Below are 17,112 nucleotides of genomic sequence, written 5' to 3' on the forward strand. Positions count from 1 at the left end.
ATTTTAAACAATCAAGGTCGATTATCGGGCGACGACACCTAATTTGTTATTCCTTGCTGCTTTAAAAGGTGATGGTTGATTTAATAAACGTTTTGAATTAATGTTGTTTTTAGGTAAAAAGACGTTGAATAAGAACTTTTGAATGTCAACTAAAATTTACTTTCAATTAAATGATTAGATGTAACTTGTTTACATGTTTATAATAACTGCGTGCATTTTATTATTTACCTAAATCTATATTTGGTGAAACATTTTTATTTAATTCCTATACACTATATCCTAAACACTTGACCACCCAAGAAATAGAATAATCTTGAATATCATAGTGACAGCCACCAACCCGTACGTCTTAAGATTTAAAAAAAAGATTATAGAGCTATGGCCCCAGGCTCTCGGAGTGAACAGCCTACACTATATTTAATCGACAACCTAATAACAGTAGTAACGCTAGATAAGCTCACTCAAGTATCACAATTTAACTCGTTCTCACGAGTATATAGTCGCAGTCAATAAAAAGTAATTCAAGTCTTAGTTCCTAGTTCTAAATATGGTTTTACAGTTACTTATACAGTTCCATGAAATATGGAACCAAATGAATCTGATGTCTGTCGGTGTCTGGTGACTTGATTCTGTAATTAAGAATATCAGTTAAGATATGCACATATTTTACAGTTAAGTATGTTTATATCGGTCTGAAAAAATAAAATACCAACAAGTAATTTAAAAAAAAATTAAAAACCCGTTTGCACTAAAAAAGCTAAAGTAGAATTTCCAAAAACGGTGAAATAGGCGTTTCATTATTTTTATCCAGAAAGCCAAATATATAGTTTCATAGAAGATATCTGCTTCAAAATCAAAAGATGTTCAAACAATAATATCCTATTTTATCCTCGTAGTGCTCATCCTTATCCTTACTTTGCCTTACTCCTTACTAATTACTAATATTATAAATCCGAAAGTAACTCTGTCTGTCTGTCTGGTTTGTCTCTTCTTTACGCCTAAACCACTGAACGATTTTAATGAAATTTTGTACAAAGATAGTCTAAGACCCGAGAAAGGACATAGGATAGTTTTTATCCTGGAAATCCCACGGGAACTAGGGATGGCGATCTAAGATCGATTAATCGGAGAATCGATCTATTGGACCAAAAAAAAACGATTATTTTAATCGATATTAGTAAGGATTGAATCGTAAACCTTGCATTGGATCAAGTGATGATCTTTAGCAAAGTTGATGTCCATGAGGCCACGAAGGTTTCAAAGTTGGTACGACAAATTTTCGCCATATGGCGCCGCTGTCATTCCAATGAAGGTACGAATTTTCAGTATTATGTATGTTAGTATGTCATATTATTTTCTTTTGATAGCGGGCGAAGCCACGGGCATAAACTAGTTTACGCTACATAAAGAATCTATGAGTAAAATTCCAACACTCTAAAGTTCAGCGGTTTCCCTTTGCGTTGAACTCTGGCATAGCAACACTACTCATTTAGTCAGACAGTCATCTTGAAGTATTATATATACCTATGTATGGATTCGGTTAACTTTTTTTTAATGTGTTACTTATTATTTCGCGCTAAAAATCCGCCATTTTAATTTTTGTTTTTAACACCTATCTAAGGACACTTGGGTCATCGAGACAAATATAATGACACCTTAACTGTTGGAATTCATCCAGCCGTTTGTTAGGTCCGATCGAATAAAGAAAGAGAAACATAAGATACGCACGAAAAACATAACCCTTCCTTGGCAGGTGGGTAAAATCAATATTTTTATGATACTGACACAGATAGTGACATATCCACTAAATTAAAAAAAAAAAATCTGCAGATGACTTTACAACAAAGGGTGCAAATTCTTGGAATAAAATTTCTTATCGAAAGAAAAGGTGAAAGAGGATGTCCATTCTAAATATCTTGATTCTAAAATATTTAACCGTGTAGAGGTTTATTCCATGCATGGACAGAACGAATACTCGTAGATAAAAAGCCTACAATTGAGAAAACGAGCTATTCTTTACAATGAGGAATGATTCCTATAATTTAGCCAACCTTGGAGAGTCATAACACGATCATTATGGTTAATCTCGTCACTACAATCATAGAGTAAATGACATGCTATAAAAAGTAGATGATTATAATAAAGAATAATATGAAAAAAGATATGGTAAGAATGCATCTATTCAAGGATGTTTACAGATTTCTATGGATGGCACCGCTCACTCAAGTCAAGGAGGGCTGCTTTCTCGTCTATTGTTTCCATTGTAATAATAAATATTTAAAGTTTGGAAAATCCAAAAGTGCACGACTCATAATGCTCATATAATTATGAAATATAAAAAAAAAAAACTTAAGTCGTTCAAAATTAATTGCCGAAAAAACAGCTGTAGTAGGAAGAAGGTACTGCACAAGCGCCCCTGGTGGAATAAATTTACATAATATCTATAGATATACAGTCTTGTAGTTTTCGTTTTTTATTAATTGCAATTAAACGACACTGAATTAATTAATCATTCGCATTCAGTGACCTACAATCGTCGATTAGAATTTTTTAATTTTTTTTTTAACTCAAATGATGGATTTTTTCACAAGTTACAGTGTTTTCAGGTTTCACACATGACGGACAGGAAATTTTTTTGACCTATTTTGGTGTTTTTTCAAATTCTATTATAGTAAATCAATTTTTAAAAAGTATGGAATTAATCTCCATTAAATTATCTCGACAATAGTATGCAAAATATCTTGATTCCGTGAACTATCAAGGCTATAATAATAAAAATAGCCGCCAAAATGAAGCGAAAAAAATTTTTCGATCGTAAAGCACTCTCTGATGCTTCGCATCATGAGTCGTGCAAAATGTTTGACTCTTACGCAATCTATACATGAAAGTAATAATATACTTACAGATAAACAATTTGAAAGATTACTTAACTGCTGCAATCTTATGGAAATGTGTGATGCAAAATCTGAAAAATATTTAAACTTGTGAAGATTCAAATCATTGTTGTTTGATAGGTGCACTCTTCAGATACTGTCATGATAAGATATTTTTGCATATATCTCTATTGGTATGTCCTATACAGAATACGTTATACGGAATAAGATTTATGCATCAGAAAATTACACCTGCCGAACAGGACGAAGAAACAGAAAGGAAAATATACCACATAAATCTGAGCTCAGGTCAATGAATTAAAAATATCTATCACAGAAACAACGCTGAGCGTAGTGTTTGTGTAGAAGACAGAGGATAAGAGTTTAAGAGGATAGAGGGCCCTTACCGCGAGAGCGCTGAGATGAAAAGATATGAAAAGGCTGCCGTTGGCACACTCACTTGTCATTTGTTTTCCCGGACGATGTATGGGCTCGGCTGTCTAAATCTGGATTGTTAGTTACCTACATATTATTGTTTTACATTACTTGTAGTCTTCGTCAAGGTTCTGTTTTATATATGAGAATTAGATAACATAGTCAAAGCCCAAATATTCAATTAGGTACGAGTATATTTGATTTCAAGTTTGTGTATCAAATGTACTCCACTGTAGTTGAGGAGCGAGTAAGGGAGCGTATATAAAAGTATAAATCTATGTATCTTTTCTTTTTTCTGAAAGTTTACTGAAATTTCTTCCATGGACCTTAAAGTTTTACAAAAGTTTAATATACAACAACTACATATTTAATACTTTTTTTGAAATACTATAATAAATTGTTTTAAAACAAAAGTCAAATTAAGTTGAAATTTACAATAAATAGAGTTTGAAAATTGTCAATGGCTACTAAATTGGATTTTTTAAATCTTGTTGAATGAGTCACAAATAATTGATAATTAAAAATACATTAACTAATGTAAAGCTGTATTTTTCTTACTTCCTACATAATCTGTGTAAAGGGGTTGCACAGATAACAAACAGTCTTGACCCAGTGACCTAAATCTATTTGAAAATTTGGTGGAATGCCTCAGAACGTCCGCATCATAACATTTTAAAGGCAAAAGGGAAAATAATAATGGCTGACTGTTTTATTTTTTGTAAACATGGAAGTTCACACTGGTGTTGTGAAATAACTATAAAATTTTACCAGTTCTTATAGCTTATATTTTCTTAGTATCAACAAATTAGAGGTAAATCGACTTTTTCATGTAATTTACAAGTGGCAAACGAGCATGTAGTTCACCTCATGTTAGGTGACCACTGCCTTATTATGCTGAAAAAATGTGGCGATGGTGATTCCGGTGTTTTCGGGAGTCAAGGGGTTCACCCACCATTTTTTTTTGTTGAAGAGGGGGAAACCTTCAAAAGGTACCCGACGCCATGGGAGTGACGCCGGGTTATGTGGGATTTTTACCGCACTAAAACCCCCCGGTGGCCGTCCTCAGCGTTTGGTGGAGAACTCCGGGATCTCCGACGGAAAACACAACCGGAGTCCTCCTAACGCGATGCCCTTCAATCGGGTTCTGCCCTGGGGGGAGCAATTTATGCTCCTCTCACATCCCCTGGTGATTACAGCGATATGCGACCACACAAACCGCTGTCCTTCCCGGGGTCGCTTGCTGGACGGTTTGAGCTCCCACTCTTGCCGCCCGCAACCCCGAAAGCCCCCTTTAATCGTCTCATACGACAGGCAGGGGATACCGTAGCCCTATTTCTACCCCTAGGGGTTCTACCACCCAGGGTTCTTAATTACTCAAGGAATTGCTTTGTTAAGTTACTTCGACAGGCGTACCTAACATAAATGAAAGAAAAGAAAACATTTATTTTGTCCTTTTAGATCTCTAGAGGTTATATTAAAGATAATTCATGTAGATTTACCTAATGTCAGAAAATATTTTATAATAATATTCTGTAATCGCTAGGGAATCAGAGGAAGTACCTACATAAGTATTTCATTTTAAGCGAACAGAATTAAATTAATTGCCATACATAACATTTCATGAAATGTTATATCTGTTATAATATAAGCCTGTTAGTTCATTTAATTAGTTAAATTTGTTAGTTTTTTTTACACGTTTTGGTAGATACAGATACTGACAAGCATATTATATGTTACTGTCCAATTTTATTAGGATGAGAAATACTCGATAAACAGGAACAGGTTTATTATACGATTATAGAGAACATAATGAACATATCCAATAATTTAATAAAATTATCTTAGAAACTCGTTTGTAAGTACTAAAACTGGTACAAAAATGTCAAATTAGAAGTCAAATAACTCCAAGGCGAGTCTCACGCTGAGGAGTAGCTTCATTCATTCCAACAAATCAATGACGCAGACACGAAACGATATAATGTAATCGCCTCGACGGTTCCGTAACCAAAAATTAGATAAAACACGCCTTTCGAGTGGAGATTGGCAGAGGCCTTGTCTTTTGCAATTTGGTGAGGCGCAAATGTTAGGAGATTGCGGTGAAGAAAAACATTAATAATAGGTACTTACTTTTGTGAAGCAGTAGTAGGATTAATATTCACTTTGTTTACTAAGAGCAGATTTTTAAAATTTAGACATGCGAAAGCGTGTTGGACAAATTCTATCTATTTTTTAATTGTAAATTATCAATTCAAAAAGCAATTGTTCAAAATTTAAAATAGGTTCCATAATTGTAAATGTTGTGAGTCTTATAAAACGGCCATTTTTTTACAAACACTAACTAAATTACTGATTGTTGGCAAGGATATGAACAAAATCTGACAATAAAACGTGAATCATTATTATAACAAAGGTGAAGATGACCAATATTATATTCACGTCCGCCTACTATAAGTTTATGGCAATAAAGAGTCTTGATACCCAGGTATTGGAAACAAGGCGCTAAAAGAATATAGTTTGGTTTAAGTGAGATGGATTGTACTATATAAAGAGCAGCATATCATTATTTATTATTTATTATTTATTATTGGGAGGAACATTTCAATGCAGTTATTTAGTGAAAATGTTATTGGCACCTGTCTGGTTCGGAATGACTGCGAGTAAATAAAATATTCGCTTGAACAGCAGTCCAACGTAATACTAAAATATTGCGATTATAGCAATATTATTAAAATTATAACAAATATTATTAAAATTATTTTAAATCATTAATCACAGCTTTTCTTGAAGTATATTGTGTCTTGACATTTTTGAAATTATAATATTTATGTTTATTTCAATTAAAATAGGTATAATATTTTTTGTTTGTATTTTGCCGGTCTTTACGTGTATCTAGCTTAGCTGGAAAGTACCTACAAAAGCTTGGTAACGTCTTGCTACGATAATTATAACGGGATTTTTATTCATATGTAGATAAATAATATAATATAAAGAGTGAAATTAATAGCTTTTTCCCAGTAAAAACTGAATATAGAACCGATATAATAGATCCTGTCTTCTCGTACTACCCATATTTTTGATGTGAAACATCTATAGCCGCACGTAAAAAAGATTTCTGGCGTGGCGACGATTACCTTTAACTACATAGACAAATGTTCTATAAGGGACAGAGCTATTAGAACAATGTGATAAAAAAAGACAACTAGTGTTTGACCTTGCGTTTCAAGTGTACGCAAACGTAAATATTGACCATGGAATATAGTGACCAATGATTACTTCAGTCAAAACGGGACATCGATTTTTTTATGTCAAATACTTTTTACTTGAAAAAATATAGTTAGAAATAATAAAAAACACGCTTTTATGATAAAATTAACTAAAAAGTAGAAAATAATTTTCAATCTAGGAATCATTTAAGGAAAAGTAAATAGTATAATTGTGCAAAAAATGTGGGGCGCTTTATGAAAACTGATAAATGGAGCACCCCATGTTTTTTTCACAATTATAATATTTACTGTTACTTAATTGACAATGGCAACGGTTCATTTCGGAGACAACGGCACGAAGCATCGAAAAAAGGGACTGTCCCGTTAAAAACGGGACGTATGGACGTATATTTCTCATTGATACTCATGCTTGTCAAAGACAATGAAATAATGGAACAGAAGGTAAAAAATGTCCAGAACTGTCGATAATAGTTTTAGTACATCGTTTACGTAGAAATGTTATAGTACAGTTTAACTAAATAAATTATTATTATATAAATATATAATTTGATGAAAGAATGTATCTATACAGATGTATCGACTGGTTTAAAATATACGATTTAAAAATTGTTTATATTTATTATCGTATATTAGTAAAGATTACTCACTCCTAACAAGAAAATGTACCCAGTTTTGAGAATTGAAATAGTTGCGTAAAAAAGTTTTGCCACGTCTCCGTGCTAAAATGTCCCTAAAATATTTGAAATAATTATTTATCTATTATGTAAATTACGCAGTATTAGTTATTTATTTGTAAATTTTCTCTAAAAATGTTTTTATTTGTCAAGAATTCAAAAAAAACTTACTAATAAGCCGTTTGTGGCTTCATTCAATTTCAAGGCGGCGAAGTATCTTTACTGTTTATGTTTATTATTTTCAGTTTTATTACACACGACCATTAATTGCAAAGTTGTGTACATTTTATAAATGTACTAGCTGACCCAGCAAACATTGTGTTGCCATATAAATAAAAAAAATGTTAAGGGTGAACAACCCTTATCACTTAAGAGATATGAAAAATAGATAGATAGTAGCCAATTCTCAGACTTACTGAATATGCATATAAATTTTGATGAAAATCAGTAAGAGCGTTTCGCAGGAGTACAGTAACTAACATCGTGACATGCGAATTTTATATAATCTTACCGTGGTCTTTTTGAGGATTAATTTCTGGCTATACAAAGATTGTTTATTAAATTATGTTTAGGTTAATTTATTCAATTAAAGAAATTTTAAAATACCGTATACTATCCTATATAAATTTTATGGTAATATTTTTTATTATTTACCACAGATATCGAAGAAAATTTAGAGATTAGGATACAGAATTTCCCATATATCGATTTTATTTTATTAAAATAAACTATAAAAAGTTATATTTTGACTAAAACACACTAATATAAAAATTTAGCAGTGGGATCTTAAACTATAACATACACGTATGAACATCGTGAGCTTCAATAAAATGTCACTTCTGTTCTGTTGATCTATGGTCATAGATCAATGAAAATTTTTTCATTGATCTATGACAGTTCAATTCAATCAATGAAAGTTTTTGTCAATGAAAAAAGTGATAAAGACGCAAAATGCATGGTCATGCATTTTGCGTCTTTATCACTTTCATTGACAAAAACATACTTTGTCTCTTTCTGGTTACTCATGTAATCATGGCGGATCGAACACGAAAAATAAACAAAATTTAATAATTTCTCTTCATTTACGTGTGATAGGTGATTCCATGAATCTTGTTTCTTTTTCGAGCATAATTTTTGCATTTATGCATTGCACAAGAAGGCATTTTGAGGCTTAAAATTCAAAATAATGACGTTTAACGTGTTCAGTGACATTCGTGTGTATTACTACGCCGCGCGAGAGCGACTGGAGTCGTTTTATTTTTAACTCGTTTTACACCACTTGACGTATTTTGTATGTTTTAAGTATTGCCCGCTTATTTTTCTGATAATAAAATGTCTGACCGTGATAATTTAGAGAGTGAAAGTGATCAGCCTTCTGCAAAGAAAGCAAAATCACACTATGACACACCATCAAGTCATCAGTAAGTTAATTATTTTTTTATAATTAAAGTATGCATTTATCTGTGCATTAAGCACGCGTATATTTGGTGTGTTTTGAGCGCCAGCAAATGTAAAATCTACTATCTTGGTAGATTAAAATTCACATAAAAATCATTGCATACAATGTTTTTAAATTATTAATTAATTTTAATGTCATTCTTCTCAGAGAATAAATTTATTAAGACTGACAGAATTGTATTTCAAAATCAGCTGATGGCGTGCAGCGCACGAAAGTTTTTTCTTATTTGTTATAAATATGAACATTAAAAAATTAATTAATTTTTCTAATCATAGTGGCATTTATTGTGAAACATTCATTATTGATACTTATAATTTACGATTTTAGTAATATATTGAAATAACTAGCTAAGATTCTTGAGTTTACTAATATATTGGAGCCAATTTATTTTTTTCTGTATATTTTAATAACATATTTTTTATAAATATTTCAGAACCCAACAATCATCACAGGGGTCACAAAATATTATTATTGAAACTGGACGTCACCAAGATCAGTTAAACACAAGACATACTATTAATGTTATGTAAGATTTTGTAAATCTAATAGTACCAGAATATATTGAAATAGTCATCGTTATCTGGAAAAAAATCGTAATATTTTATTTTATCATTATGACATATTTAGTTCCTATCACAATATGTTCTTTTCTGCATATTACTTTTACAAAATAATGTCGATGTTTCACATCTGCCAGGCGTCCCGTGACGGCTCACATTTTTTTTTTCATACACCTAATGGTTTCTCGATCTCTACTTAATGATATCAAAAACCTATTACGCATCCACGAGACAGAAAATGGATTTAGCCGGCGATTTATTTTTTGTAATCATAATAAGTAATCTTAGTAGTACAGGCACATTTTATAAAAATGTTATCGTGCCGTCACTTGGTCCCGTGAGGCGCGGTCGCTAGGAAATAGAATGTTTTTGTAACAAGATATTGAATTCCCTGCGCTCGGAATATTTCTACGAGTACGTGAACGATTTCATTTCACGAGCCATTAGTCCTTGCTCATTTCACCCCACTAAGCCTTAGGTTTGTGGCGAAAAAATCTTGTTTTGCGTTTGTTTGCTCACCATGATTTGTGTGGCCGAATGAAATATTTATTTTTTCTTAGATTCTTATTTACGAAAACATTAAGATTGAATTAAATTTTAACTGATCGTTCGTTAATTATTATAAACTTGATAAATATGGTTAAGACATTAATTAATCTTTAAATAAATTTGGATCACGAATAATGTTCGTGCTTCAACTATTATTCAAGTTAAAATAATGAATTTCACTATTGCATATAATATTTGCAAACATTGTAAAACGGTATACATATTCAACGCAAAACAACAAAATAATACATTTTTCACAGGTAAAATAAATTAATATTCATTTATTATTACTCTGTGTTTATGATAATATTTTTGAGTAAGGTGTGTAGTTTTATATTTGTTTGAAGAGATTATCGAACTAGCTCTAACAAAACAGGAGGCTAGAGTAGAAATGGGACGTCCAAATTGATCGGACAAATACTAATCTATGGGAATAAAGGTTGGCGAGTTACGACTATTCCTAAAGGAATACTGATCGTATTTTTAACCGACTTCAAAAAGGAGGTGGTTATCAATTCGGCCGGTACCTTTTTTTTTTTTTTTTTTGTATGTACGCGAATTACTCCGCCGTTAGTGGACCGATTTTAATAATTCTTTTTTTATTGTGTAGGGACGAGCTGGAAATTGGTCCCATTTGAATATGGTTAGAATCCATCGATGGAGAAAATGAGGGGAAACTCCTCCACCCATGTAAATATAACAGCCATAACTTCGCCGTTTATGAACCTATTTTAATGACTTTAATTTCGTGTGTGGACAATTGCTACAAGTTGGTCCCATTTAAATATGATGAGGATCAGAGTGGGTTCTGGAGACAAAATATGTAACTCCTCAACCGATGGGTATAATTGAGTTTTGTTTGACGATATTTGGTGTAGGTTCTAATGAAATTGCAAAACCAGTTTATCATTGACTATTTAAGGGTCTGATAATGTGGCTCGGAGTCAAAATATGTAACTCCTCAACCGATGGGAATAATTGAGTTGTGTTTAAAGATATTTGGTGTAGGTTCTAATGAAATTACAAAGCCAGTTCATCATTGACTATTTGAGGGTCTGATAATGTGGCTCGGAGACAAAATATGTAACTCCTCAACCGATGGGAATAATTGAGTTGTGTTTGAAGATATTTGGTGTAGGTTCTAATGAAATTGCAAAGCCAGTTCATCATTGACTATTTAAGGGTCTGATAATGTGGCTCGGAGACAAAATATGTAACTCCTCAACCGATGGGAATAATTGAGTTGTGTTTGAAGATATTTGGTGTAGGTTCTAATGAAATTGCAAAGCCAGTTCATCATTGACTATTTAAGGGTCTGATCATGTGGCTCGGAGTCAAAATATGTAACTCCTCAACCGATGGGAATAATTGAGTTGTGTTTAAAGATATTTGGTGTAGGTTCTAATGGAATTGCAAAGTCAATTCATCATTGACTATTTAGTTAGGTTAGGTTGGAACATATAAGATAATATAAAACTAAGCGAGCAGGGCGCGGCAGCGCCCTGCGAGCGGGCGGTTCCAATCCAATCCAATGTAACAAAAAATACAACCGACTTCTATGTCACTACAAAGTAAAAAATAATTGAAATAAATGTTGGTTTAGTACATATTTCTGAAGTCGGCGCTCATATTTGACACGCTGTTTACATCGTTATCCGACTAAATATATTGAGCGCCGACTTCACAAATATGTACTAAACCAACATTTATTTGAATTATTTTTTACTTTGTAGTGACATAGAAGTCGGTTGTATTTTTTGTTAACAATTTTTTCTTCGAATAAGTCACTTAAAGACCTGAAGAAAACAACGGGAAAGGGTGGATTAGGAGGATACAAAATCGTTCAAATAGGGAAGTGTATGACTACTAAACACAGATTTTTTCTTATTTATCTAGCGGGTCTCCCCTTTGTAGCTAATTTTTTGGTTAAAATATTTATTTTTGAATGCTTCCATTTTGTAAGCCTACGCGTTTTTTATTAATTAGGAAATTTTCAACAGAAATTTTAAGATTGATCTGTACGCGTTGTTTGTCATTAGTCATTATCCTTTAACACCAACTTAATTTATATGCCGTAAATTTGTATAACGTATAAGATATAAGTAAAAAAATAAAGAAACCATATCTATTATATTAAAGATAAAGTAACAATATATAAAGTCAAAATGCTGCATAGTGCGACCTTGAGACGGGGAAATTTGGCATTCCGCACCACTCGATACGGCTGAGTCACGGGGTTGTTCCCAATTCCCATACAGATTACGCAATATTTCGTACATTTGGACGCAAACAGATACAAGGTCTCAAAAATTGGACGTAAACACGTAATGCTCAAGGGATATTTCGTTTTTAGTATGTCAATTTGTAGTCCGAAATGGGACATTGCATTCTTGAATTTGTGTAACTTTTTCAGGGTTTTATTTTGTATTCAATAACCACGATAGGGCTTAAGAATAAACCTGGAAATTTATGTATTTATCCAAACATGAAACAAATTGAAAGTGTGCCTATAGTTCAAGAAAATCTTATTTAAATCAATCCTTAGATACAATATTGAGCTACTCTAAAAGTAACTAGTTATAAAAAGTGTTTCATTTGTTGTTTTGTTATTTTCGGAAAAAAACATCCGTTTAGTCCATTCGGAAAATGTTTAAGGGTCGCCACTCCTTCGTTGCCCCAGGGCCTCCGGACCTCTAAATCTAACCCTTTCTATGCCTACTGCTATTACTCAAGTGGGCTCGCTCTTTACTTTATAATTACTCTGAGGTCGGTACCCATACAAAACTTCCTCGTGTACTCCAGTAGTAAGTGCCTGGAATCGCTTTGTCCGAACGCAAAGCCGACTTAAACCCCTAAATGAGTTTCGCGGAGTTCAAAACTAGCCGACCCGCTTTCTTCCATTTTAACTTTTGTACGTTCATTGTGACCTAATTGAAGCTCCTCTACAAAAAATGGTAAAGTCAGTTAAAACTTTTCCGGTTTAGTCCTTTTAATATAGCCTTAGATTAATAGCTGACAAATAGCCAGGATTCACTGCTGATGGGTCTTCACTTTATAGTGCTACTCCGATAGTAATATTCTCTCTAAACTTTATGTTTTCCCTTCTTCCTTAATAAGTAATTCGTGTACCTGAAATACTTGTGATTCTTTTACTGGGATGTGAACTTCTTCCCACTTCATTGTAAATGTTGTCGTACTTCGATTTGCTTGGTTTGAAAACTTGGAAACTTAACGTTAACTTTGGTACGTGGCTTGGTTTATAAATTTCCAATATTGAAGTGCCACTGGCCAGTTAAGGCTTTTGAGAGCTACCTCGGCAAATACGAGTATCTACAGGTCAATATGCTGATGCGATTTTAGAATACTTCCTCAGTATAATAAAATATCCAAACAGGTATTTCGACTTTATTTTTTTTATAATATAAGAGTAGCAGACGAGCATGCAGTCCACCTGATGGTAAGTGGCTACTGCCGCCCATGGACATCTGTAATCAACCCCAGATAGGATAAGATATTCCAGGAACCTGAGGTCGGCCACAGATGCGCCGCTACCCCTGAGGACTAAGCTGGAACGCCTCGGAAAAGTCTGTCTCCCTCACCACACCCTTCAAAACGGAACACAGCAGCGTCTAACACTGCTGTTATTAGGTAGAAATAGGTGTGGCGGTGGTGCCGCCGGAGTCGAACCACAAAGGGTTCTACCACCTTCATATTTTAGATTACCTCATTGAAAACATTATCTGTACTTATTTTCAAATTTTATGATTGATCAAAAGCAGTGATATTCACAAAACAAAATGTGTTTCCAAACACTGTTTATACTAGACAACGTAGTTCTCCCTCAGAAAAGCGCCAGCAATATTTTGATAGACGCCAGTTAGTCGCGGCGTTGTGGCGCCGTCGACTTATTAAGATATTTACTACCGTTTCTATGTACACCATCTAGATATTTTATTAGTCTCCATGTAAATAAAATTATCTTTTGTTTCGCTAACTTTGAGTTGAATATCAAATTGACCTTTAAAGTTCAGAAGAAAAATATGTTTCAAGATATTTTGCAATGTAGTGGAAAGGAAATTAAAATTAATAAACGTTAAAAGAAACGTGAATGGTATTTTGGCACTTTTGGCTAATTAAATAAGCCAGTTGAGAGAATGAAAAATAATTTAGAAAGGTCAATTAAATTATGATAACAACTTATAAATTAAAAATAATCTAGAAAATATGGGATGTAATAAGCTGCGAGATGTGAAGACCGTACTAATAACTAATATGATAAAACTTTTATAATTATTCATTATTGTAATAACAATATAGTCTGAGAATTTTTAACTAACTATATTCTATGATTCAAAGGAAAATATATTGAAACTAAGAGGGACAAGTGGACGAATTGATGGACGGCTTAGTAATTATAGTAATTAAGTTCATTTCTGTACGGGATTTTAAAATAACAACTATTCGCCTAAAAGGCTGTTATGTTTTGCTGAGTACAAAAAGATTACCTTTAACAGACAAAAATGAAAATACTCACATAGCCTTAAGGCGTTTGCCGCAGAAGGATAAAAATTGGCCATTCCTTTGACGCGGAATAAACTTTTTACTTTTTACTCCGAAGGAGTATTTTTTAAGTAAAACTGTAGCTTTTACATGTATTTGTGGAATCCTGAAATATACTATAACACGCTAATCCCTAGGAGTATCAGTACTATATGAATTCGATAGATCTTTAATTATACATATATATTATTTATTTACATATTTATCACTAATTTCATGATTCTAATAACATTTAATACCTAGATTATGTTTTTTAAAAGTGGGCAAACCGCCAGATGGCAGGTTGATGATTTTAAATATTCAGATAGATTATTTTTTTCAATTGATTTAGACAAAGGTCCCTATTGTTATTTAAAACCTCGTATATTAATGGAGGTCAATGCCTCGACGGTCGCCGGTCACAGGTGCATTACTACCCCTGACTCTACATTCGATGGTACACACATCGGTATGGACGACATGACGCAGTGCGAATGACGTCATTACCTTTCCATTTCCAAGTCGGTTATAGTTTTTTGACTTTAGCTGATATAAACCTGGACGTTACATATAGGAGCTGGATTTCGCGATTAATATCTACTTACTACTTACTCCACTACTATATACTTGTATTCCAGTTCCGATGTATAATATAGTGATAGTAGATGTGATGTAGTTGTATTCCGATATTTACTTGTTTATTCCAGTGTCTCAACGATCCAAAGAGGATCTTCGCCTCCGGTACCGAGAGATTACTTAATCGTATTGCGTTTTTCCGTGCCGGTTGGCTTACAAGAGCATATTCAGGATTTTTGTACTTTTCAGCGACGGATGTTTAATGTGACGTTTTTATTTTAATATTGTATTTAATATTTTAAATTAGATACATAGTAGTTAACTAAATGAAGGAGGATCCAGTAAACAGTTCAGACAGTATAATTTTTACATTGCCCAAAAGATAAATCTAGGATTATCTAATTGATGGGCGCCCTACTCAATGCTTTTCGTTGTTATATTTACTGCAAAATTTCGCATCACAATATAAAAAGCCTTTAAAAATTTTATCCAAAGGGTTTTATTACTATGATGTTGTTGGCATAATGAAGAATTTGCAAAGTTTTACTACGTTGGCCCTAGCATAATTGTCAACATTGACTGAAGCACACGTAAAGTTGCTCCTAAATAAGTAACGATAGTGGCCCGATCCACTCTGCGTGTGCATAGCAGATAGGCGAAAGAGCACTAACTATTTATTCGTTATGTATACAGATGTACTTCGGTTGTCCCTTTTAATCTTTTAAATCATAAAAATAATGTAATATGAGAGATAATACACATAATTTCCGCTAACCCTTGAAAATAATAATTTACAGAATAATTTATTTTATAAATAATGCGTCAATTTTATGGGATATGTTTTCTGTAATACAAAAAAATAGATAAGATCGTTTATTAACCGATTATCCAGAAGTTCCTGGGTTCAATCCCTACCTAGATGGACATTATTAATCTTCAGAAATATTTTAAATCTCACTGCAAACATTTTAAGAAAATACGTTTAAAAAGCTAAACATTTTTTAGAAATTCTTATATTAATAACATAATTATAGATAACAGCAAAGCAAATGTACAAAAAATATATTTCTTTTAAGAATATATGGTAATTAGAAAAAGACAACAAGAAAGCTACCACAAATTATGTCGTAATAGCGGCGAGCGGACGGTACCCGTCTCACTGTGAAATTGGAATGGGTAGTAAAGGAAAATGGACTGCGAAAACTTTCTTACAGCATTACAATATCCCTCTCACAGGTCGGAGCTATCCAGGATCATTTAGTCCTTTTTTATATAATATAAGAGGAGCAGATGAGCATGCAGTTCTGATGGTAAGTGTCTACTGCCGCCTATGGACATTGGACACCTGTAATTAACCCCAGATAAGATTACATTCCTGCCTGAGGTCGGCCACAGATTCGCCGATATCTCTGAAGACTAATTTGGAATGCCTCGGTAAAGTATGTCACCCTTACCACACCTGTTATTAGCCTGAAATAAGTGTGGCGGTGGTGCCGCCGGAGTCGAACTGAGGGTTTATCCTAGATGCAACTCTTTAAATATAATTCTTAAAAGAGATATTTACAAACTTTTAACTCTGCATGGTGATCGTGGTACGTGAATTTTTATCGTGTACGAACGAACTCCGATACTTTAGGAGTCACTTACCGATGATCGTTTTTGCAAAGTCTTTACATAAAAGGCTTGTTATAGTGTCATTACGTATTCTAAATTTTAAAAAACTTTATAAATTGCAAGCGGTTTAGTGTTACAAGTAGTGTGTATACCACGGCATCTATGGGTTCTCAAAATACTTACTTCAGGTATTCTTCATCAATTTGTTTCAATGTTCTGAGTTCGGGTCATCGTGTGCTATTAAGAATCTTTAAGTATATTTTTATTCGATGACCACCACCACCACTTAAACATTTATTCATAACACGCCAATGTACAAAGCCATATTTTTCAAACCCCGAATATTTTTTTATAAAACCAACTCGCTACAGATTCATGGATATGTGCGTTCTTTGACGCGTCGGAATATGATTTATTTGCTAAGACAAAGCCACAAAACACCGCGCACTGTCCATTAGCATTACAAAGATCTCGCCATAATCCTGCTTATTTGTTATCTCCGCTCTTTTTCTCTTGTTACGCTCATTTACTTCGGATTTGTCTCAGAAGCAATTTTCGAGGATTACTCAATTTCGTTTTCATGCCGGTTCTGTGTTTACTCTTAAATTA

This window comes from Epargyreus clarus, unplaced genomic scaffold (genome assembly GCF_041222505.1).
Source record: "Epargyreus clarus isolate Ecla_fem2 unplaced genomic scaffold, WU_Ecla_fem_2.2 ptg000001l, whole genome shotgun sequence".
Classification (NCBI taxonomy): Eukaryota; Metazoa; Arthropoda; class Insecta; order Lepidoptera; family Hesperiidae; genus Epargyreus; species Epargyreus clarus.